Raw genomic sequence first — 22,832 nt, 5'->3', positions numbered from 1 at the left:
TGAAGATGAGTCGATAAACCACTCGTTTTTCGTATAACTAGACATATATTCATTTGTTACCGATTTCATTCATTGAGCACGGATACAATAGAGGTACAGCCATTCACTGTTTGACATGTCTGCACTGGTACAGAACCGAGCAATCAGAAAACGGGTGAAACTGTCTTTAGACTCAGCATACAGTACCGAGGCCCCCCATGACCAAATAAAGGCTAACCTCGATAATCAGCCTAAAGAACGCAGACTACAGCAAAACGACTGACTTTGAAAAGGGAATGAACGTCCGGAAGGAGTAGTGGAACTAGCTTGAGATGCTTCTCCGGACCCCTAACTAAAAGCCAGCGAGAACCAGCAGCGGCGTCCACTCCTGTCGAACCGGGATCCTTCCGCAGCCACGCAGCTCGTGGTGTCCTAACCCTCCCGTATCTGATTTTGGTCCAAGCACATCAGGGGAGAGCGCGAACGCAGTCCCCCACTACCAGAAATTATGCAGTCGAGATTCCCACATTTGGGGAATTCGCAGGGGTCAGCACAGCCGGAGTGCAATGGCCGAGCCTCGCTCTGGGTGAACCTCCTTCTTGATCAAGGTATCTCCCCTGCCAGGTAAGTATGAGTTAAACAGGCCCCTGCAAGCGGCCCGCACCCACAGCACAAATCGCGCAGCCTAGGCCACCTCCTCGCCCCGCACGCCACCGCCTCCTGCTGGGCCCACTCTTTCACACACTCACACGCCACACTAACACTCAAAAGTGTGGGCAAAACGAGAAAACGAGCGCGCCGTTTCCTACACATCTGCAGTCGCCGTTGCGCATTCGGACCATGTCCCGGGATGCAATTCGGCCTCATTTGCATAACTCCAGACCGGCAGATCGGCACGCAAGCTCGCGACTTGCGCCTGCCACACACCGAACAAACCTTTTCAGCAATTTCCAAAAAACGGGCCTGCTCGCCTGCCCACAAGGCTCCGTCTCTTACCTGCTCTCCAGAGCCTGCTGCCTTCTGTGCTTTTCTCTCGGCACCGCTGCAGCGCACACAACTCCTGCAGCGGGAGGGGGGGAGAAAGTTCCCGCGCTCCGCCGCAGGGAAGGCTCGCTCCGTGCGCACACGTCCTTTCGATGCCAGTCCAACAAGTGCTCCGCATTAGCTGCGTCGGGGCTCCGGCGTGTCGCACCTCACCTCACCTCGCCCTATCCCCTCCTTGAATGTCTGCCGCTGGGCATGCCCCGCTCTCCTCCGCCTTATCTTATCGCGTGTGAGCACCGACAATGGCCACAATGCCGGGGAATGGCACCTGTAAAGTGTTAATTGGGGCACAGGAACAGCCCGTCTCGTCTCGGGGGGGCCGGCTTCAGAGACAATACAGCAAACACAGCGGGGCGGGGGAAGAAGACGACACCACACATGCAGGTACATTCAGCTCCGGCGGGAACGAGACATTTGTCGGTCTTTTCAAGTGCCGAGAGCCGAGCAATCCTTCACTTGTATCGTTTCTCCCCGGTGACTAGATCTGGCCCTGCGACTCTCGACTGGGCTCACCCCCGGGGCAGCCCAGCAGGTGTGAGCATGGCCGGCACCCGGATAGGAGATTCCACCCCGGAAAAGCTCCGGTTGCTGCTGCTCCTGCAAGAGGTGTGACTGGGACCAGTAGGGAGCGCTCACCCTGCGGGCTGTGTGGCTCTCTTACGCCCCAGCCTCCTGATGGCGACACTCTGCTGCACAAACAGAGGTCAAACCGAGGTCCCGACCCTCCTTGGCCATTAGGAAACCCCAGGGCGTCTCTCAAAAAGAGACGCCGGGGGTGTCCCTCTGGTGTTAGTGCTCCCCTTTACCCATCAGTCGGGATCTCCTCCTAATCCCCGTCTCACCTGTAACAATCAATGACGAGGCCCCCCTGTCCGTGAGATTTAGTACTCGCGCAAGAGACCGGGGGCAGAGCGCGAACGCGGTCCCCCGCCCCCCACAAAGTGCGCGCTCCGGGTCCTGCAACACAGCGGAAGGGCAGCGAGAAGGAGCCTCTTGCTCTGACGCCGCAAGGCCACAAGAGGGCGGAGGCGCCGCGCGCCCGGCCGACGTGTTGGACCGGTGCGCTTTACGTGCCGAAATAAACACGCGAAAGCCCCGAAATGTTTCCAGAGTGCTGTGCACTGGAGGTTTTTGTCTGGTGAAGACTTGCCTGGTGCTCCTCCGTGCAGATTGTTTGTCCTCCTCCAGTGCGGGACGAGCCAACACAAGGGAGCGCATTCGCCAACATCCAGGCACGCAATGCGATTTGGAAAGCAGCTCCTTTCCAAAGAGTGGCACACGAACGATCCTTCAGTCCCGCTCGGGGAGCATGGAACCCCCGCCACACACAGCTTCAAGTAGCGAGTCAGGCGCCGGGGCTTTCGCTTACGGCCACACCACCCTGAACACGCCCGATCTCGTCTGATCTCGGAAGCTAAGCAGCGTTGGGCCTGGTTAGTACTTGGATGGGAGACTGCCTGGGAATACCAGGTGCTGTAAGCTTTTGCTCTCCCGGCCAGCAGGGGTCGCCGTTGGTGCCGTAGGCTTTGGGAGGAAAACCTGCAGGATGGAAAGGTGATCTATAGCCTCATCTCTAGAGATGTTTTGTTGCTGTGGCATGTGTGTGACCCATATTCAAAAAAAAAAACCCGTCTGTAAAACGAATATCGAAGCTGCCTCTAAATCTGCAAATGAAGATGAGTCGATAAACCACTCGTTTTTCGTATAACTAGACATATATTCATTTGTTACCGATTTCATTCATTGAGCACGGATACAATAGAGGTACAGCCATTCACTGTTTGACATGTCTGCACTGGTACAGAACCGAGCAATCAGAAAACGGGTGAAACTGTCTTTAGACTCAGCATACAGTACCGAGGCCCCCCATGACCAAATAAAGGCTAACCTCGATAATCAGCCTAAAGAACGCAGACTACAGCAAAACGACTGACTTTGAAAAGGGAATGAACGTCCGGAAGGAGTAGTGGAACTAGCTTGAGATGCTTCTCCGGACCCCTAACTAAAAGCCAGCGAGAACCAGCAGCGGCGTCCACTCCTGTCGAACCGGGATCCTTCCGCAGCCACGCAGCTCGTGGTGTCCTAACCCTCCCGTATCTGATTTTGGACCAAGCACATCAGGGGAGAGCGCGAACGCAGTCCCCCACTACCAGAAATTATGCAGTCGAGATTCCCACATTTGGGGAATTCGCAGGGGTCAGCACAGCCGGAGTGCAATGGCCGAGCCTCGCCCTGGGTGAACCTCCTTCTTGATCAAGGTATCTCCCCTGCCAGGTAAGTATGAGTTAAACAGGCCCCTGCAAGCGGCCCGCACCCACAGCACAAATCGCGCAGCCTAGGCCACCTCCTCGCCCCGCACGCCACCGCCTCCTGCTGGGCCCACTCTTTCACACACTCACACGCCACACTAACACTCAAAAGTGTGGGCAAAACGAGAAAACGAGCGCGCCGTTTCCTACACATCTGCAGTCGCCGTTGCGCATTCGCAGCATGTCCCGGGATGCAATTCGGCCTCATTTGCATAACTCCAGACCGGCAGATCGCCACGCAAGCTCGCGACGTGCGCCTGCCACACACCGAACAAACCTTTTCAGCAATTTCCAAAAAACGGGCCTGCTCGCCTGCCCACAAGGCTCCGTCTCTTACCTGCTCTCCAGAGCCTGCTGCCTTCTGTGCTTTTCTCTCGGCACCGCTGCAGTGCACACAACTCCTGCAGCGGGAGGGGGGGAGAAAGTTCCCGCGCTCCGCCGCAGGGAAGGCTCGCTCCGTGCGCACACGTCCTTTCGATGCCAGTCCAACAAGTGCTCCGCATTAGCTGCGTCGGGGCTCCGGCGTGTCGCACCTCACCTCACCTCGCACTGCCCCCTCCTTGAATGTCTGCCGCTGGGCATGCCCCGCTCTCCTCCGCCTTATCTTATCGCGTGTGAGCACCGACAATGGCCACAATGCCGGGGAATGGCACCTGTAAAGTGTTAATTGGGGCACAGGAACAGCCCGTCTCGTCTCGGGGGGGCCGGCTTCAGAGACAATACAGCAAACACAGCGGGGCGGGGGAAGAAGACGACACCACACATGCGGGTACATTCAGCTCCGGCGGGAACGAGACATTTGTCGGTCTTTTCAAGTGCCGAGAGCCGAGCAATCCTTCACTTGTATCGTTTCTCCCCGGTGACTAGATCTGGCCCTGCGACTCTCGACTGGGCTCACCCCCGGGGCAGCCCAGCAGGTGTGAGCCTGGCCGGCACCCGGATGGGAGATTCCACCCCGGAAAAGCTCCGGTTGCTGCTGCTCCTTCAAGAGGTGTGACTGGGACCAGTAGGGAGCGCTCACCCTGCGGGCTGTGTGGCTCTCTTACGCCCCAGCCTCCTGATGGCGACACTCTGCTGCACAAACAGGCGCCGTCCTTCGGGGGAGGCGTCAAACCGAGGTCCCGACCCTCCTTGGCCATTAGGAAACCCCAGGGCGTCTCTCAAAAAGAGACGCCGGGGGTGTCCCTCTGGTGTTAGTGCTCCCCTTTACCCATCAGTCGGGGTCTCCTCCTAATCCCCGTCTCACCTGTAACAATCAATGACGAGGCCCCCCTGTCCGTGAGATTTAGTACTCGCGCAAGAGACCGGGGGCAGAGCGCGAACGCGGTCCCCCCGCCCCCCACAAAGTGCGCGCTCCGGGTTCCCTCTCGGGGCCCTGCAACACAGCGGAAGGGCAGCGAGAAGGAGCCTCTTGCTCTGATGCCGCAAGGCCACAAGAGGGCGGAGGCGCCGCGCGCCCGGCCGACGTGTTGGACCGGTGCGCTTTACGTGCTGAAATAAACACGCGAAAGCCCCGAAATGTTTCCAGAGTGCTGTGCACTGGAGGTTTTTGTCTGGTGAAGACTTGCCTGGTGCTCCTCCGTGCAGATTGTTTGTCCTCCTCCAGTGCGGGACGAGTCAACACAAGGGAGCGCATTCGCCAACATCCAGGCACGCAATGCGATTTGGAAAGCAGCTCCTTTCCAAAGAGTTGCACACGAACGATCCTTCAGTCCCGCTCGGGGGGCACGGAACCCCCGCCACACACAGCTTCAAGTAGCGAGTCAGGCGCCGGGGCTTTCGCTTACGGCCACACCACCCTGAACACGCCCGATCTCGTCTGATCTCGGAAGCTAAGCAGCGTCGGGCCTGGTTAGTACTTGGATGGGAGACTGCCTGGGAATACCAGGTGCTGTAAGCTTTTGCTCTCCCGGCCAGCAGGAGTCGCCGTTGGTGCCGTAGGCTTTGGGAGGAAAACCTGCAGGATGGAAAGGTGATCTATAGCCTCATCTCTAGAGATGTTTTGTTGCTGTGGCATGTGTGTGACCCATATTCAAAAAAAAAAACCCATCTGTAAAACGAATATTGAAGCTGCCTCTAAATCTGCAAATGAAGATGAGTCGATAAACCACTCGTTTTTCGTATAACTAGACATATATTCATTTGTTACCGATTTCATTCATTGAGCACGGATACAGTAGAGGTACAGCCATTCACTGTTTGACATGTCTGCACTGGTACAGAACCGAGCAATCAGAAAACGGGTGAAACTGTCTTTAAACTCAGCATACAGTACCGAGGCCCCCCATGACCAAATAAAGGCTAACCTCGATAATCAGCCTAAAGAACGCAGACTACAGCAAAACGACTGACTTTGAAAAGGGAATGAACGTCCGGAAGGAGTAGTGGAACTAGCTTGAGATGCTTCTCCGGACCCCTAACTAAAAGCCAGCGAGAACCAGCAGCGGCGTCCACTCCTGTCGAACCGGGATCCTTCCGCAGCCACGCAGCTCGTGGTGTCCTAACCCTCCCGTATCTGATTTTGGTCCAAGCACATCAGGGGAGAGCGCGAACGCAGTCCCCCACTACCAGAAATTATGCAGTCGAGATTCCCACATTTGGGGAATTCGCAGGGGTCAGCACAGCCGGAGTGCAATGGCCGAGCCTCGCTCTGGGTGAACCTTTTTTTTTTTTTTTTTTTTTTTTTTTCGATTTTTAAGAACTTTATTTTCTTTTCACAAAAAAATACAGGAAATCACAAATCAGAAAGCTTTACATTAATATACATACTTAAAACAGTATATATGATCACATCTCATTACATTTTGACACGGTAACAGTTACATAGCAACAATTTTCTTTTTTTCTGGTGCAAATCACATTCTTTATTTAAACATGATAATGTTTTTCACAGTTTCTTGAGATGTTGACCTATGCTCTCTATTTCCCACAGATTTTCTGCTTCCTCCCTCCCTTCTCTCCACAGATCTCTGAGGTAATAGTTCTCTCGGGTGATGAACAGGGCCAGGCTACCTGCTGCCTTGACTGGGACCTCGATGCCTTTGAACAGCCCCATGTTCCTCACTCTCCACAGGGCGTCTTTCCCACTGTTCACCACGGCCCAGATCCTGTCAAACACGTCAGGAGGAAGCTTGACAGGAGAGATGCCGTATCTAACGAAAGCAGCGGTCAGGGTAAATTGGGGCGAGAGAGCCTGCAACCAATCTTCAAACTGGGCCCAGAAGGCCTTAGCAAAAAAGCAGGACCACAGGAGATGGGTCACAGTCTCCTCCTCGCCGCAGCCCACCCTAACGCAGCGAGGGCTGGGGGTGAGGCCCCTACGGTACAAGAAAGTTCGTACCGGTAAGCACTGGTGGACGACACTCCAGGCTAAATCTCTGTGAATGTTGCACAGAAATTTAGAGGATGTGTGTTTCCACACCTTCCTTGTTTGGGCTGATGTTAAAATGCCCACAGGGGTCTGCCTATTGTTCTGGGGTGCTACGAAATCTTCCAGTTTTTGGACGCTGACATCTCGGAGGGGAATATGGCCAATTGGGTGAGATCTTAGAAAACTTTTAACTGTCCCATAAATTGCAGGGCATGTGTCAGAGAGTGGGACGTCCAGCTTGGGTCTGACACCCCACACTCTGAACACCTCCCTACCTACCCAGAGCCTGGAAAAATAAGTCCAGGTACGCGCTGCAGGTGCTGTTGCAAAGCCTCTCAGCACAGAGGCCAGGAAAATGCACAGCAGCTTCGTAGCAATATCTGGGACAGACTTCCCCCCTGAGGGTAGCGGCCTGTACATTATTTCCCTTCTGAGTCTTTCCTGCTTCCCACCCCATAGAAATTGAAACATCAATCTCCTCAGCACCGCCGCAACACGGTGTGGGATTGGGAAGGTAGAAGCCAGAAAATTCAAGACAGGCAAGAGCTCGGCTTTGATGACCAGCACCTTCCCTGTCATGGTGAGGTCTCGGTCCTTCCATTGCATCAGTTTTTTGTTTAAGATTGGCAATTTGTTCTGCCAATTTACTGTTCCCATCTCTTCTCCAAAATACACCCCCAGGACCTTAATTCTCTTCTCTTGCAGCCTGAGATCATGTCCTTCTTTTGGCTCCCTCCAGTTCTGATAAAAAATCTCACTCTTAGATGTGTTAATTTTTGCGGAGGAAGCCAAAGAGAACCGATCACAGCACTGCAGAGCTCTGCTAATTGAGGCATTGTCAGAGAGGAGCAGGGTGACGTCATCCATGTATAGAGATGTCTTTACCTCTCCTCCCCCACTTCCAGGCACTGGTATCCCATTAATGGCCTGATCCTGGCGCAAGGCACAGGCTAAGGGCTCCATAGCCAAAACGAATAACAAGGGGGATAATGGGCAGCCCTGCCTCACCCCTGAACAGACTTCAAAGGTGCGTGATCTATTGCCATTAACCATGACTCTGCTGTTGCTACCTGTGTACAGCAGGTTAATCCACTTTCTCATGATGGGGCCAAACTTCATGTGCTCAAGTACCGATGTTAAGTACTGCCGGTTTAGGCGGTCAAAGGCCTTTTCTAGGTCTACACCTAAAATGCACAGAGGGAGGGAGCGATCCTCAGAGTACAGACAGACATCCCTCAACAAGGCCAGGTTGTCGCTCATCAGGCGTCCTGCTATCCCACAAGTCTGTTCTTTCCCTACCAGTGAGGCCACTACATTTTGTAGGCGCAGGAAAAGGGCTTTGGACAGGATCTTAGTGTCCACGCCTAACAGGCTGAGGGGTCTCCAGTTCTTTATGTCATTTTTTGCTCCTTTCTTAAACAAGAGAGAGATAGTGCCTTCTCTTAAGGAGTCAGGCAGCAATTCTGTCTTGTAGCTTTCCTCGAATAGGAGCAGTAGCGGATCCTGAAGCAGATCCCAAAAGGTGCGATAAAATTCTTTAGGGAGCCCGTCAGCACCCGGAGTTTTCCCCTTCTGTAAGCTCTCCATAGCCTGTCTCAGCTCTTCTACTGTCAAATCCCTCTCAAGTACTTCCCTATCTTCTTCACTCAAAATGTTTTCTAGCTTTGAGGTAAAAAAATGAATATCTTCATCCTTTACCTCTGTAGAGCTGTACAGTCTTGAGTAGAAGGCCTCGGTGCAGGAGAGGATAGCACTCGGCTCTGTTCTCTCTCGTCCCTCCTCATCAACTACACTTTCCATGACAGTCTTGGAGCCTACCACTTTCCTGAAAAAGAAGCGAGTACACTTCTCATTTTCTTCCAAGAACTGCACTCTGCTTCTTAACAGCACTCCTCGACTACTTTCTTCGGCTATGCTCCGGATGTCCTTTTTTAAAAGGGCGATATCCTCGAGCACATCGAAGCCACTGTGCAGCATCGTGTAGAGACGCTGCAGCTGCCTCTGTTTCCTGGCTAGCACTCCTCTCCGTCTGGCAGCAGCCTTCCTTCCCTCAGCCATGAAAAAGGCCTTTGTCCTCACCTTCACCTCCTCCCACCACTCTCCTACTGACCCGTACAGACACTGCAAGGACAGCCACTGTGATAGTTTCTCCTTGTAGCGGGATACTACCCCCTCGTTCTCTAGCAGCTTTGTGTTGAGTTTCCAGAGGCCTGGGCCAAAGACAGTCCCGCCCTGGAGTTCCACTCTACACCCTAAAGCCTGATGATCTGAGAAGAAGACAGGCTGAAGAGTGACCCCAACAACTTTCACTCTCTCTGAGACAAAGCAATAGTCAATTCTGGAGCTGCTATTCCTCCCTGACCATGTATATCCTGCTGTTGTGGGATATATACATCTATATGTGTCTGAGAGTTTAAAGTCTTGAACTAAGTTTTGCAGGGCCAGTGAGCTGGAATCCAATTTTATCGGCGAGCTAGACTGCCTGTCTGTGTGCTCTAAGATACAATTAAAATCCCCTCCCACTATCACGTCTGTGCTGCATAACAATAGGGGGGAGAGTGCCTTGAGTAGCTCCACCCTTCCTCCTACGTCAGTAGGGCAATACACATTGATTAGCCGCAGGTTAACGGTCCCCCATTCCACATCCACACACAGCAACCTGCCATCTATGACCCTCTGAATACTTTTCAATTTGAATGCCCATCCTTTGAAAAGAATGGCCACGCCAGAGGCTCTGTTGTTATTGTCCCCTGACCAAACAGAAGGCCCTTTATCCCACCTATCTTCAAAACTTTTATACCTCTCTTGATAGGCTAAAGCACACTCCTGCAACATCAACACATCTCCCTCTCTCTGCTGGAGGTAATCAAAGACAGACTGGCATTTAACTCTGTCATTGATACCTCTTGTGTTAAGAGAAATTATGTTAAGAGCCATATTACATAAGAAAGTGGAACCAGTCTTTACAAAACACATTTCTCTTCGGTCTCACCTGTTACCTTTTTCTTTTTCTTTTTCTTCTTACCAATTTCCTGCCAGCCATCCTCTGAATGAGCCTTCATCAGGGTGGCAGCAGTAAAAGCGTTCACAGAGTCCATTTCAAGGAAGGGGGTAGAGGGAGGGGTGGAGAGGTTCCAGCTGTCCCCATCGCCATGCTCTCCTTCCTCCTCGCTCGGGGAGAAAACAGAGTCATTTTTTCTTTTCCTCAAGTCCAGCTCCTGGGAGCACTGAGGGGAAAGGGGTGCAGCCGATGCACCAGTCTCCTCTTCCCCCTCACCCACCAGCTGCTGCAGATCCTCCGTGATGGACTGGATGGAGGAGAGGAGGGCATCTGTAGCACTTGCAGAGTCTGAGAAAAGCAGCTCCGCTGAATCCTGGGTATCCTCGCTGGACCCGCTCCACCGGGGGGCCCCACACTGGCCCTCGTTCTGAGGAGCAGGAGTGGGGGAGGGGTCCTCGCTGTTCTCGGGGGTTTTCAAACCCTCGTGCTTGTCTGGTGCAGTCTGCGGTTGTGGGGGCGTAGTGGATTTCTCTTCCACCAGCCCCGGAGCCACAGCAGGACTGATCCTGGCTGGAGGCTGAGAGTCTTTGTCCAACAAGGGTTCTTTGTTTGACTTGTTGTTTGCTTTGGATTTTCGGGTCGGTTTGGCTGAAACAAGCACTGCCTCATCCTTTCTCATTTTGAGTTTATTGGCGTAGGCGTGAGGGCAGTTCTTAAAAACGTGTCCTTCCGAGCCACATAAATTGCACTTTGGCAGCATTGAACAGTCAGAGGCTAAATGTCCCTGTTTGCCACAGGTCTTGCAGCATTTCACAGTGCAGGACGATGCCAGGTGTCCCACAGCACCACAGCGCCGACACACCTTTGGTTGTCCCACATAAAACACATAGCCATTGCAGGCGCCCAGCCGGATTGTAGAGGGCAGGTGCCTTAAGCCTCCATTTATGCTGTCCGGTAGCAAGCGAACCTCGAATTTCCTTGCTCCTGTTTTTATACCATCAACATCTCTAACCTCAGTTCCATGGTGGACGGTGCAGTACTGGTTAAGCCAGGTGTGAATGTCCTCCGTCTTTGCCAGTTCCGAGAACATAACAACATGCACCGTTTTCCTCTCTCTCTGTGTCAGAGGCTGCAAGTTGATCTTCTCAAGTGCAGGAACTTTGCCTCTTTTTGCCTCAAACACATCCACGCATTGTTCAAACAGAGGATAGGTAGCAAATACAACCTCAAATGCTTTCTGACCTGGGAGAGCGAAGATGAAATCCAAGTGCCGAGGTTCAAAGCCAAGTTCCTTCTGTAACACTTTTCTGCTGAACTGCATACGATCCATGAAGAGGTCATCCAAGAGCTCAAAACGTACAGCATTCTTACGGGATCCAAAGGTTGCCATTTCAAAAACCGCAAATCGAACACTGCTTCCAACAAAAGAAAAACAATCCAACTACTCCACCTACAGGCTGATCAAGGTATCTCCCCTGCCAGGTAAGTATGAGTTAAACAGGCCCCTGCAAGCGGCCCGCACCCACAGCACAAATCGCGCAGCCTAGGCCACCTCCTCGCCCCGCACGCCACCGCCTCCTGCTGGGCCCACTCTTTCACACACTCACACGCCACACTAACACTCAAAAGTGTGGGCAAAACGAGAAAACGAGCGCGCCGTTTCCTACACATCTGCAGTCGCCGTTGCGCATTCGGAGCATGTCCCGGGATGCAATTCGGCCTCATTTGCATAACTCCAGACCGGCAGATCGCCACGCAAGCTCGCGACGTGCGCCTGCCACACACCGAACAAACCTTTTCAGCAATTTCCAAAAAACGGGCCTGCTCGCCTGCCCACAAGGCTCCGTCTCTTACCTGCTCTCCAGAGCCTGCTGCCTTCTGTGCTTTTCTCTCGGCACCGCTGCAGTGCACACAACTCCTGCAGCGGGAGGGGGGGAGAAAGTTCCCGCGCTCCGCCGCAGGGAAGGCTCGCTCCGTGCGCACACGTCCTTTCGATGCCAGTCCAACAAGTGCTCCGCATTAGCTGCGTCGGGGCTCCGGCGTGTCGCACCTCACCTCACCTCGCCCTACCCCCTCCTTGAATGTCTGCCGCTGGGCATGCCCCGCTCTCCTCCGCCTTATCTTATCGCGTGTGAGCACCGACAATGGCCACAATGCCGGGGAATGGCACCTGTAAAGTGTTAATTGGGGCACAGGAACAGCCCATCTCGTCTCGGGGGGGCCGGCTTCAGAGACAATACAGCAAACACAGCGGGGCGGGGGAAGAAGACGACACCACACATGCGGGTACATTCAGCTCCGGCGGGAACGAGACATTTGTCGGTCTTTTCAAGTGCCGAGAGCCGAGCAATCCTTCACTTGTATCGTTTCTCCCCGGTGATTAGATCTGGCCCTGCGACTCTCGACTGGGCTCACCCCCGGGGCAGCCCAGCAGGTGTGAGCATGTCCGGCACCCGGATAGGAGATTCCACCCCGGAAAAGCTCCGGTTGCTGCTGCTCCTGCAAGAGGTGTGACTGGGACCAGTAGGGAGCGCTCACCCTGCGGGCTGTGTGGCTCTCTTACGCCCCAGCCTCCTGATGGCGACACTCTGCTGCACAAACAGAGGTCAAACCGAGGTCCCGACCCTCCTTGGCCATTAGGAAACCCCAGGGCGTCTCTCAAAAAGAGACGCCGGGGGTGTCCCTCTGGTGTTAGTGCTCCCCTTTACCCATCAGTCGGGGTCTCCTCCTAATCCCCGTCTCACCTGTAACAATCAATGACGAGGCCCCCCTGTCCGTGAGATTTAGTACTCGCGCAAGAGACCGGGGGCAGAGCGCGAACGCGGTCCCCCGCCCCCCACAAAGTGCGCGCTCCGGGTTCCCTCTCGGGGCCCTGCAACACAGCGGAAGGGCAGCGAGAAGGAGCCTCTTGCTCTGACGCCGCAAGGCCACAAGAGGGCGGAGGCGCCGCGCGCCCGGCCGACGTGTTGGACCGGTGCGCTTTACGTGCTGAAATAAACACGCGAAAGCCCCGAAATGTTTCCAGAGTGCTGTGCACTGGAGGTTTTTGTCTGGTGAAGACTTGCCTGGTGCTCCTCCGTGCAGATTGTTTGTCCTCCTCCAGTGCGGGACGAGCCAACACAAGGGAGCGCATTCGCCAACATCCAGGCACGCAATGCGATTTGGAAAGCAGCTCCTTTCCAAAGAGTTGCACACGAACGATCCTTCAGTCCCGCTCGGGGGGCACGGAAGCCCCGCCACACACAGCTTCAAGTAGCGAGTCAGGCGCCGGGGCTTTCGCTTACGGCCACACCACCCTGAACACGCCCGATCTCGTCTGATCTCGGAAGCTAAGCAGCGTCGGGCCTGGTTAGTACTTGGATGGGAGACTGCCTGGGAATACCAGGTGCTGTAAGCTTTTGCTCTCCCGGCCAGCAGGGGTCGCCGTTGGTGCCGTAGGCTTTGGGAGGAAAACCTGCAGGATGGAAAGGTGATCTATAGCCTCATCTCTAGAGATGTTTTGTTGCTGTGGCATGTGTGTGACCCATATTCAAAAAAAAAAACCCGTCTGTAAAACGAATATCGAAGCTGCCTCTAAATCTGCAAATGAAGATGAGTCGATAAACCACTCGTTTTTCGTATAACTAGACATATATTCATTTGTTACCGATTTCATTCATTGAGCACGGATACAATAGAGGTACAGCCATTCACTGTTTGACATGTCTGCACTGGTACAGAACCGAGCAATCAGAAAACGGGTGAAACTGTCTTTAGACTCAGCATACAGTACCGAGGCCCCCCATGACCAAATAAAGGCTAACCTCGATAATCAGCCTAAAGAACGCAGACTACAGCAAAACGATTGACTTTGAAAAGGGAATGAACGTCCGGAAGGAGTAGTGGAACTAGCTTGAGATGCTTCTCCGGACCCCTAACTAAAAGCCAGCGAGAACCAGCAGCGGCGTCCACCCCTGTCGAACCGGGATCCTTCCGCAGCCACGCAGCTCGTGGTGTCCTAACCCTCCCGTATCTGATTTTGGACCAAGCACATCAGGGGAGAGCGCGAACGCAGTCCCCAACTTCTAGAAATTATGCAGTCGAGATTCCCACATTTGGGGAATTCGCAGGGGTCAGCACAGCCGGAGTGCAATGGCCAAGCCTCGCCCTGGGTGAACCTCCTTCTTGATCAAAGTATCTCCCCTGCCAGGTAAGTATGAGTTAAACAGGCCCCTGCAAGCGGCCCGCACCCACAGCACAAATCGCGCAGCCTAGGCCACCTCCTCGCCCCGCACGCCACCGCCTCCTGCTGGGCCCACTCTTTCACACACTCACACGCCACACTAACACTCAAAAGTGTGGGCAAAACGAGAAAACGAGCGCGCCGTTTCCTACACATCTGCAGTCGCCGTTGCGCATTCGCAGCATGTCCCGGGATGCAATTCGGCCTCATTTGCATAACTCCAGACCGGCAGATCGCCACGCAAGCTCGCGACGTGCGCCTGCCACACACCGAACAAACCTTTTCAGCAATTTCCAAAAAACGGGCCTGCTCGCCTGCCCACAAGGCTCCGTCTCTTACCTGCTCTCCAGAGCCTGCTGCCTTCTGTGCTTTTCTCTCGGCACCGCTGCAGTGCACACAACTCCTGCAGCGGGAGGGGGGGAGAAAGTTCCCGCGTTCCGCCGCAGGGAAGGCTCGCTCCGTGCGCACACGTCCTTTCGATGCCAGTCCAACAAGTGCTCCGCATTAGCTGCGTCGGGGCTCCGGCGTGTCGCACCTCACCTCACCTCGCACTGCCCCCTCCTTGAATGTCTGCCGCTGGGCATGCCCCGCTCTCCTCCGCCTTATCTTATCGCGTGTGAGCACCGACAATGGCCACAATGCCGGGGAATGGCACCTGTAAAGTGTTAATTGGGGCACAGGAACAGCCCATCTCGTCTCGGGGGGGCCGGCTTCAGAGACAATACAGCAAACACAGCGGGGCGGGGGAAGAAGACGACACCACACATGCGGGTACATTCAGCTCCGGCGGGAACGAGACATTTGTCGGCCTTTTCAAGTGCCGAGAGCCGAGCAATCCTTCACTTGTATCGTTTCTCCCCGGTGACTAGATCTGGCCCTGCGACTCTCGACTGGGCTCACCCCCGGGGCAGCCCAGCAGGTGTGAGCCTGGCCGGCACCCGGATGGGAGATTCCACCCCGGAAAAGCTCCGGTTGCTGCTGCTCCTGCAAGAGGTGTGACTGGGACCAGTAGGGAGCGCTCACCCTGCGGGCTGTGTGGCTCTCTTACGCCCCAGCCTCCTGATGGCGACACTCTGCTGCACAAACAGGCGCCGTCCTTCGGGGGAGGCGTCAAACCGAGGTCCCGACCCTCCTTGGCCATTAGGAAACCCCAGGGCGTCTCTCAAAAAGAGACGCCGGGGGTGTCCCTCTGGTGTTAGTGCTCCCCTTTACACATCAGTCGGGGTCTCCTCCTAATCCCCGTCTCACCTGTAACAATCAATGACGAGGCCCCCCTGTCCGTGAGATTTAGTACTCGCGCAAGAGACCGGGGGCAGAGCGCGAACGCGGTCCCCCGCCCCCCACAAAGTGCGCGCTCCGGGTTCCCTCTCGGGGCCCTGCAACACAGCGGAAGGGCAGCGAGAAGGAGCCTCTTGCTCTGACGCCGCAAGGCCACAAGAGGGCGGAGGCGCCGCGCGCCCGGCCGACGTGTTGGACCGGTGCGCTTTACGTGCTGAAATAAACACGCGAAAGCCCCGAAATGTTTCCAGAGTGCTGTGCACTGGAGGTTTTTGTCTGGTGAAGACTTGCCTGGTGCTCCTCCGTGCAGATTGTTTGTCCTCCTCCAGTGCGGGACGAGTCAACACAAGGGAGCGCATTCGCCAACATCCAGGCACGCAATGCGATTTGGAAAGCAGCTCCTTTCCAAAGAGTTGCACACGAACGATCCTTCAGTCCCGCTCGGGGGGCACGGAACCCCCGCCACACACAGCTTCAAGTAGCGAGTCAGGCGCCGGGGCTTTCGCTTACGGCCACACCACCCTGAACACGCCCGATCTCGTCTGATCTCGGAAGCTAAGCAGCGTCGGGCCTGGTTAGTACTTGGATGGGAGACTGCCTGGGAATACCAGGTGCTGTAAGCTTTTGCTCTCCCGGCCAGCAGGGGTCGCCGTTGGTGCCGTAGGCTTTGGGAGGAAAACCTGCAGGATAGAAAGGTGATCTTTAGCCTCATCTCTAGAGATGTTTTGTTGCTGTGGCATGTGTGTGACCCATATTCAAAAAAAAAAACCCGTCTGTAAAACGAATATCGAAGCTGCCTCTAAATCTGCAAATGAAGATGAGTCGATAAACCACTCGTTTTTCGTATAACTAGACATATATTCATTTGTTACCGATTTCATTCATTGAGCACGGATACAGTAGAGGTACAGCCATTCACTGTTTGACATGTCTGCACTGGTACAGAACCGAGCAATCAGAAAACGGGTGAAACTGTCTTTAGACTCAGCATACAGTACCGAGGCCCCCCATGACCAAATAAAGGCTAACCTCGATAATCAGCCTAAAGAACGCAGACTACAGCAAAACGACTGACTTTGAAAAGGGAATGAACGTCCGGAAGGAGTAGTGGAACTAGCTTGAGATGCTTCTCCGGACCCCTAACTAAAAGCCAGCGAGAACCAGCAGCGGCATCCACTCCTGTCGAACCGGGATCCTTCCGCAGCCACGCAGCTCGTGGTGTCCTAACCCTCCCGTATCTGATTTTGGACCAAGCACATCAGGGGAGAGCGCGAACGCAGTCCCCCACTACCAGAAATTATGCAGTCGAGATTCCCACATTTGGGGAATTCGCAGGGGTCAGCACAGCCGGAGTGCAATGGCCGAGCCTCGCCCTGGGTGAACCGATTTTTTCGATTTTTAAGAACTTTATTTTCTTTTCACAAAAAATTACAGGAAATCACAAATCAGAAAGCTTTACATTAATATACATACTTAAAACAGTATATATGATCACATCTCATTACATTTTGACACGGTAACAGTTACATAGCAACAATTTTCTTTTTTTCTGGTGCAAATCACATTCTTTATTTAAACATGATAATGTTTTTCACAGTTTCTTGAGATACTGTCCAATTCCCTCTATTTCCCACAGATTTTCTGCTTCCTCCCTCCCTTCTCTCCACAGATCTCTGAGGTAATAGTTCTCTCGGGTGATGAACAGGGCCAGGCTACCTGCTGCCTTGACTGGGACCTCGATGCCTTTGAACAGCCCCATGTTCCTCACTCTCCACAGGGCGTCTTTCCCACTGTTCACCACGGCCCAGATCCTGTCAAACACGTCAGGAGGAAGTTTGACAGGAGAGATGCCGTATATGATGAAAGCAGCGGTCAGGGTAAATTGGGGCGAGAGAGCCTGCAACCAATCTTCAAACTGTGCCCAGAAGGCCTTAGCAAAAAAGCAGGACCACAGGAGATGGGTCACAGTCTCCTCCTCGCCGCAGCCCACCCTAACGCAGCGAGGGCTGGGGGTGATGCCCCTACGGTACAAGAAAGTTCGTACCGGTAAGCACTGGTGGACGACACTCCAGGCTAAATCTCTGTGAATGTTGCACAGAAATTTAGAGGATGTGTGTTTCCACACCTTCCTTGTTTGGGCTGATGTTAAAATGCCCACAGGGGTCTGCCTATTGTTCTGGGGTGCTACGAAATCTTCCAGTTTTTGGACGCTGACATCTCGGAGGGGAATATGGCCAATTGGGTGAGATCTTAGAAAACTTTTAACTGTCCCATAAATTGCAGGGCATGTGTCAGAGAGTGGGACGTCCAGCTTGGGTCTGACACCCCACACTCTGAACACCTCCCTACCTACCCAGAGCCTGGAAAAATAAGTCCAGGTACGCGCTGCAGGTGCTGTTGCAAAGCCTCTCAGCACAGAGGCCAGGAAAATGCACAGCAGCTTCGTAGCAATATCTGGGACAGACTTCCCCCCTGAGGGTAGCGGCCTGTACATTATTTCCCTTCTGAGTCTTTCCTGCTTCCCACCCCATAGAAATTGAAACATCAATCTCCTCAGCACCGCCGCAACACGGTGTGGGATTGGGAAGGTAGAAGCCAGAAAATTCAAGACAGGCAAGAGCTCGGCTTTGATGACCAGCACCTTCCCTGTCATGGTGAGGTCTCGGTCCTTCCATTGCATCAGTTTTTTGTTTAAGATTGGCAATTTGTTCTGCCAATTTACTGTTCCCATCTCTTCTCCAAAATACACCCCCAGGACCTTAATTCTCTTCTCTTGCAGCCTGAGATCATGTCCTTCTTTTGGCTCCCTCCAGTTCTGATAAAAAATCTCACTCTTAGATGTGTTAATTTTTGCAGAGGAAGCCAAAGAGAACCGATCACAGCACTGCAGAGCTCTGCTAATTGAGGCATTGTCAGAGAGGAGCAGGGTGACGTCATCCATGTATAGAGACGTCTTTACCTCTCCTCCCCCACTTCCAGGCACTGGTATCCCATTAATGGCCTGATCCTGGCGCAAGGCACAGGCTAAGGGCTCCATAGCCAAAACGAATAACAAGGGGGATAATGGGCAGCCCTGCCTCACCCCTGAACAGACTTCAAAGGTGCGTGATCTATTGCCATTAACCATGACTCTGCTGTTGCTACCTGTGTACAGCAGGTTAATCCACTTTCTCATGATGGGGCCAAACTTCATGTGCTCAAGTACCGATGTTAAGTACTGCCGGTTTAGGCGGTCAAAGGCCTTTTCTAGGTCTACACCTAAAATGCACAGAGGGAGGGAGCGATCCTCAGAGTACAGACAGACATCCCTCAACAAGGCCAGGTTGTCGCTCATCAGGCGTCCTGCTATCCCACAAGTCTGTTCTTTCCCTACCAGTGAGGCCACTACATTTTGTAGGCGCAGGAAAAGGGCTTTGGACAGGATCTTAGTGTCCACGCCTAACAGGCTGAGGGGTCTCCAGTTCTTTATGTCATTTTTTGCTCCTTTCTTAAACAAGAGAGAGATAGTGCCTTCTCTTAAGGAGTCAGGCAGCAATTCTGTCTTGTAGCTTTCCTCGAATAGGAGCAGTAGCGGATCCTGAAGCAGATCCCAAAAGGTGCAATAAAATTCTTTAGGGAGCCCGTCAGCACCCGGAGTTTTCCCCTTCTGTAAGCTCTCCATAGCCTGTCTCAGCTCTTCTACTGTCAAATCCCTCTCAAGTACTTCCCTATCTTCTTCACTCAAAATGTTTTCTAGCTTTGAGGTAAAAAAATGAATATCTTCATCCTTTACCTCTGTAGAGCTGTACAGTCTTGAGTAGAAGGCCTCGGTGCAGGAGAGGATAGCACTCGGCTCTGTTCTCTCTCGTCCCTCCTCATCAACTACACTTTCCATGACAGTCTTGGAGCCTACCACTTTCCTGAAAAAGAAGCGAGTACACTTCTCATTTTCTTCCAAGAACTGCACTCTGCTTCTTAACAGCACTCCTCGACTACTTTCTTCGGCTATGCTCCGGATGTCCTTTTTTAAAAGGGCGATATCCTCGAGCACATCGAAGCCACTGTGCAGCATCGTGTAGAGACGCTGCAGCTGCCTCTGTTTCCTGGCTAGCACTCCTCTCCGTCTGGCAGCAGCCTTCCTTCCCTCAGCCATGAAAAAGGCCTTTGTCCTCACCTTCACCTCCTCCCACCACTCTCCTACTGACCCGTACAGACACTGCAAGGACAGCCACTGTGATAGTTTCTCCTTGTAGCGGGATACTACCCCCTCGTTCTCTAGCAGCTTTGTGTTGAGTTTCCAGAGGCCTGGGCCAAAGACAGTCCCGCCCTGGAGTTCCACTCTACACCCTAAAGCCTGATGATCTGAGAAGAAGACAGGCTGAAGAGTGACCCCAACAACTTTCACTCTCTCTGAGACAAAGCAATAGTCAATTCTGGAGCTGCTATTCCTCCCTGACCATGTATATCCTGCTGTTGTGGGATATATACATCTATATGTGTCTGAGAGTTTAAAGTCTTGAACTAAGTTTTGCAGGGCCAGTGAGCTGGAATCCAATTTTATCGGCGAGCTAGACTGCCTGTCTGTGTGCTCTAAGATACAATTAAAATCCCCTCCCACTATCACGTCTGTGCTGCATAACAATAGGGGGGAGAGTGCCTTGAGTAGCTCCACCCTTCCTCCTACGTCAGTAGGGCAATACACATTGATTAGCCGCAGGTTAACGGTCCCCCATTCCACATCCACACACAGCAACCTGCCATCTATGACCCTCTGAATACTTTTCAATTTGAATGCCCATCCTTTGAAAAGAATGGCCACGCCAGAGGCTCTGTTGTTATTGTCCCCTGACCAAACAGAAGGCCCTTTATCCCACCTATCTTCAAAACTTTTATACCTCTCTTGATAGGCTAAAGCACACTCCTGCAACATCAACACATCTCCCTCTCTCTGCTGGAGGTAATCAAAGACAGACTGGCATTTAACTCTGTCATTGATACCTCTTGTGTTAAGAGAAATTATGTTAAGAGCCATATTACATAAGAAAGTGGAACCAGTCTTTACAAAACACATTTCTCTTCGGTCTCACCTGTTACCTTTTTCTTTTTCTTTTTCTTCTTACCAATTTCCTGCCAGCCATCCTCTGAATGAGCCTTCATCAGGGTGGCAGCAGTAAAAGCGTTCACAGAGTCCATTTCAAGGAAGGGGGTAGAGGGAGGGGTGGAGAGGTTCCAGCTGTCCCCATCGCCATGCTCTCCTTCCTCCTCGCTCGGGGAGAAAACAGAGTCATTTTTTCTTTTCCTCAAGTCCAGCTCCTGGGAGCACTGAGGGGAAAGGGGTGCAGCCGATGCACCAGTCTCCTCTTCCCCCTCACCCACCAGCTGCTGCAGATCCTCCGTGATGGACTGGATGGAGGAGAGGAGGGCATCTGTAGCACTTGCAGAGTCTGAGAAAAGCAGCTCCGCTGAATCCTGGGTATCCTCGCTGGACCCCCTCCACCGGGGGGCCCCACACTGGCCCTCGTTCTGAGGAGCAGGAGTGGGGGAGGGGTCCTCGCTGTTCTCGGGGGTTTTCAAACCCTCGTGCTTGTCTGGTGCAGTCTGCGGTTGTGGGGGCGTAGTGGATTTCTCTTCCACCAGCCCCGGAGCCACAGCAGGACTGATCCTGGCTGGAGGCTGAGAGTCTTTGTCCAACAAGGGTTCTTTGTTTGATTTGTTGTTTGCTTTGGATTTTCGGGCCGGTTTGGCTGAAACAAGCACTGCCTCATCCTTTCTCATTTTGAGTTTATTGGCGTAGGCGTGAGGGCAGTTCTTAAAAACGTGTCCTTCCGAGCCACATAAATTGCACTTTGGCAGCATTGAACAGTCAGAGGCTAAATGTCCCTGTTTGCCACAGGTCTTGCAGCATTTCACAGTGCAGGACGATGCCAGGTGTCCCACAGCACCACAGCGCCGACACACCTTTGGTTGTCCCACATAAAACACATAGCCATTGCAGGCGCCCAGCCGGATTGTAGAGGGCAGGTGCCTTAAGCCTCCATTTACGCTGTCCGGTAGCAAGCGAACCTCGAATTTCCTTGCTCCTGTTTTTATACCATCAACATCTCTAACCTCAGTTCCATGGTGGACGGTGCAGTACTGGTTAAGCCAGGTGTGAATGTCCTCCGTCTTTGCCAGTTCCGAGAACATAACAACATGCACCGTTTTCCTCTCTCTCTGTGTCAGAGGCTGCAAGTTGATCTTCTCAAGTGCAGGAACTTTGCCTCTTTTTGCCTCAAACACATCCACGCATTGTTCAAACAGAGGATAGGTAGCAAATACAACCTCAAATGCTTTCTGACCTGGGAGAGCGAAGATAAAATCCAAGTGCCGAGGTTCAAAGCCAAGTTCCTTCTGTAACACTTTTCTGCTGAACTGCATACGATCCATGAAGAGGTCATCCAAGAGCTCAAAACGTACAGCATTCTTACGGGATCCAAAGGTTGCCATTTCAAAAACCGCAAATCGAACACTGCTTCCAACAAAAGAAAAACAATCCAACTACTCCACCTACAGGCTGATCAAGGTATCTCCCCTGCCAGGTAAGTATGAGTTAAACAGGCCCCTGCAAGCGGCCCGCACCCACAGCACAAATCGCGCAGCCTAGGCCACCTCCTCGCCCCGCACGCCACCGCCTCCTGCTGGGCCCACTCTTTCACACACTCACACGCCACACTAACACTCAAAAGTGTGGGCAAAACGAGAAAACGAGCGCGCCGTTTCCTACACATCTGCAGTCGCCGTTGCGCATTCGCAGCATGTCCCGGGATGCAATTCGGCCTCATTTGCATAACTCCAGACCGGCAGATCGCCACGCAATTTCGCGACGTGCGCCTGCCACACACCGAACAAACCTTTTCAGCAATTTCCAAAAAACGGGCCTGCTCGCCTGCCCACAAGGCTCCGTCTCTTACCTGCTCTCCAGAGCCTGCTGCCTTCTGTGCTTTTCTCTTGGCACCGCTGCAGTGCACACAACTCCTGCAGCGGGAGGGGGGGAGAAAGTTCCCGCGCTCCGCCGCAGGGAAGGCTCGCTCCGTGCGCACACGTCCTTTGGATGCCAGTCCAACAAGTGCTCCGCATTAGCTGCGTCGGGGCTCCGGCGTGTCGCACCTCACCTCACCTCGCACTGCCCCCTCCTTGAATGTCTACCCCTGGGCATGCCCCGCTCTCCTCCGCCTTATCTTACCGCGTGTGAGCACCGACAATGGCCACAATGCCGGGGAATGGCACCTGTAAAGTGTTAATTGGGGCACAGGAACAGCCCGTCTCGTCTCGGGGGGGCCGGCTTCAGAGACAATACAGCAAACACAGCGGGGCGGGGGAAGAAGACGACACCACACATGCGGGTACATTCAGCTCCGGCGGGAACGAGACATTTGTCGGTCTTTTCAAGTGCCGAGAGCCGAGCAATCCTTCACTTGTATCGTTTCTCCCCGGTGACTAGATCTGGCCCTGCGACTCTCGACTGGGCTCACCCCCGGGGCAGCCCAGCAGGTGTGAGCCTGGCCGGCACCCGGATGGGAGAGTCCACCCCGGAAAAGCTCCGGTTGCTGCTGCTCCTGCAAGAGGTGTGACTGGGACCAGTAGGGAGCGCTCACCCTGCGGGCTGTGTGG

The 22,832-nt window shown here is 53.5% G+C and overlaps 8 non-coding genes and 1 pseudogene across 8 annotated transcripts; 4 read left to right on the top strand and 5 right to left on the bottom strand.

The window, feature by feature from the left end:
- Positions 1–447: 447 nt before the first annotated feature.
- Positions 448–611, bottom strand: LOC138231882 (U1 spliceosomal RNA). Its single transcript, XR_011186845.1, has one exon. It is a non-coding gene; the product is annotated as a U1 spliceosomal RNA (small nuclear RNA).
- Positions 612–2,386: 1,775 nt separating this feature from the next.
- On the top strand, positions 2,387–2,505 carry LOC138231858 (5S ribosomal RNA). Its single transcript, XR_011186821.1, has one exon. It is a non-coding gene; the product is annotated as a 5S ribosomal RNA (ribosomal RNA).
- A 636-nt stretch (positions 2,506–3,141) lies between these two features.
- Positions 3,142–3,305, bottom strand: LOC138231865 (U1 spliceosomal RNA). The gene has a single exon (XR_011186828.1). It is a non-coding gene; the product is annotated as a U1 spliceosomal RNA (small nuclear RNA).
- A 1,808-nt stretch (positions 3,306–5,113) lies between these two features.
- On the top strand, positions 5,114–5,232 carry LOC138232002 (5S ribosomal RNA). Its single transcript, XR_011186960.1, has one exon. It is a non-coding gene; the product is annotated as a 5S ribosomal RNA (ribosomal RNA).
- A 636-nt stretch (positions 5,233–5,868) lies between these two features.
- Positions 5,869–6,003, bottom strand: LOC138231922 (U1 spliceosomal RNA; annotated as a pseudogene).
- Positions 6,004–12,981: 6,978 nt separating this feature from the next.
- Positions 12,982–13,100, top strand: LOC138231991 (5S ribosomal RNA). Its single transcript, XR_011186949.1, has one exon. It is a non-coding gene; the product is annotated as a 5S ribosomal RNA (ribosomal RNA).
- Positions 13,101–13,736: 636 nt separating this feature from the next.
- LOC138231896 (U1 spliceosomal RNA) lies at positions 13,737–13,900 on the bottom strand. Its single transcript, XR_011186859.1, has one exon. It is a non-coding gene; the product is annotated as a U1 spliceosomal RNA (small nuclear RNA).
- A 1,807-nt stretch (positions 13,901–15,707) lies between these two features.
- On the top strand, positions 15,708–15,826 carry LOC138231980 (5S ribosomal RNA). The gene has a single exon (XR_011186938.1). It is a non-coding gene; the product is annotated as a 5S ribosomal RNA (ribosomal RNA).
- Positions 15,827–16,462: 636 nt separating this feature from the next.
- On the bottom strand, positions 16,463–16,634 carry LOC138231915 (U1 spliceosomal RNA). The gene has a single exon (XR_011186877.1). It is a non-coding gene; the product is annotated as a U1 spliceosomal RNA (small nuclear RNA).
- Positions 16,635–22,832: the final 6,198 nt, after the last annotated feature.

This window comes from Lepisosteus oculatus, unplaced genomic scaffold (genome assembly GCF_040954835.1).
Source record: "Lepisosteus oculatus isolate fLepOcu1 unplaced genomic scaffold, fLepOcu1.hap2 HAP2_SCAFFOLD_62, whole genome shotgun sequence".
Lineage (NCBI taxonomy): Eukaryota > Metazoa > Chordata > Actinopteri > Semionotiformes > Lepisosteidae > Lepisosteus > Lepisosteus oculatus.
This window is presented reverse-complemented; position numbering and strand designations above follow the sequence as displayed.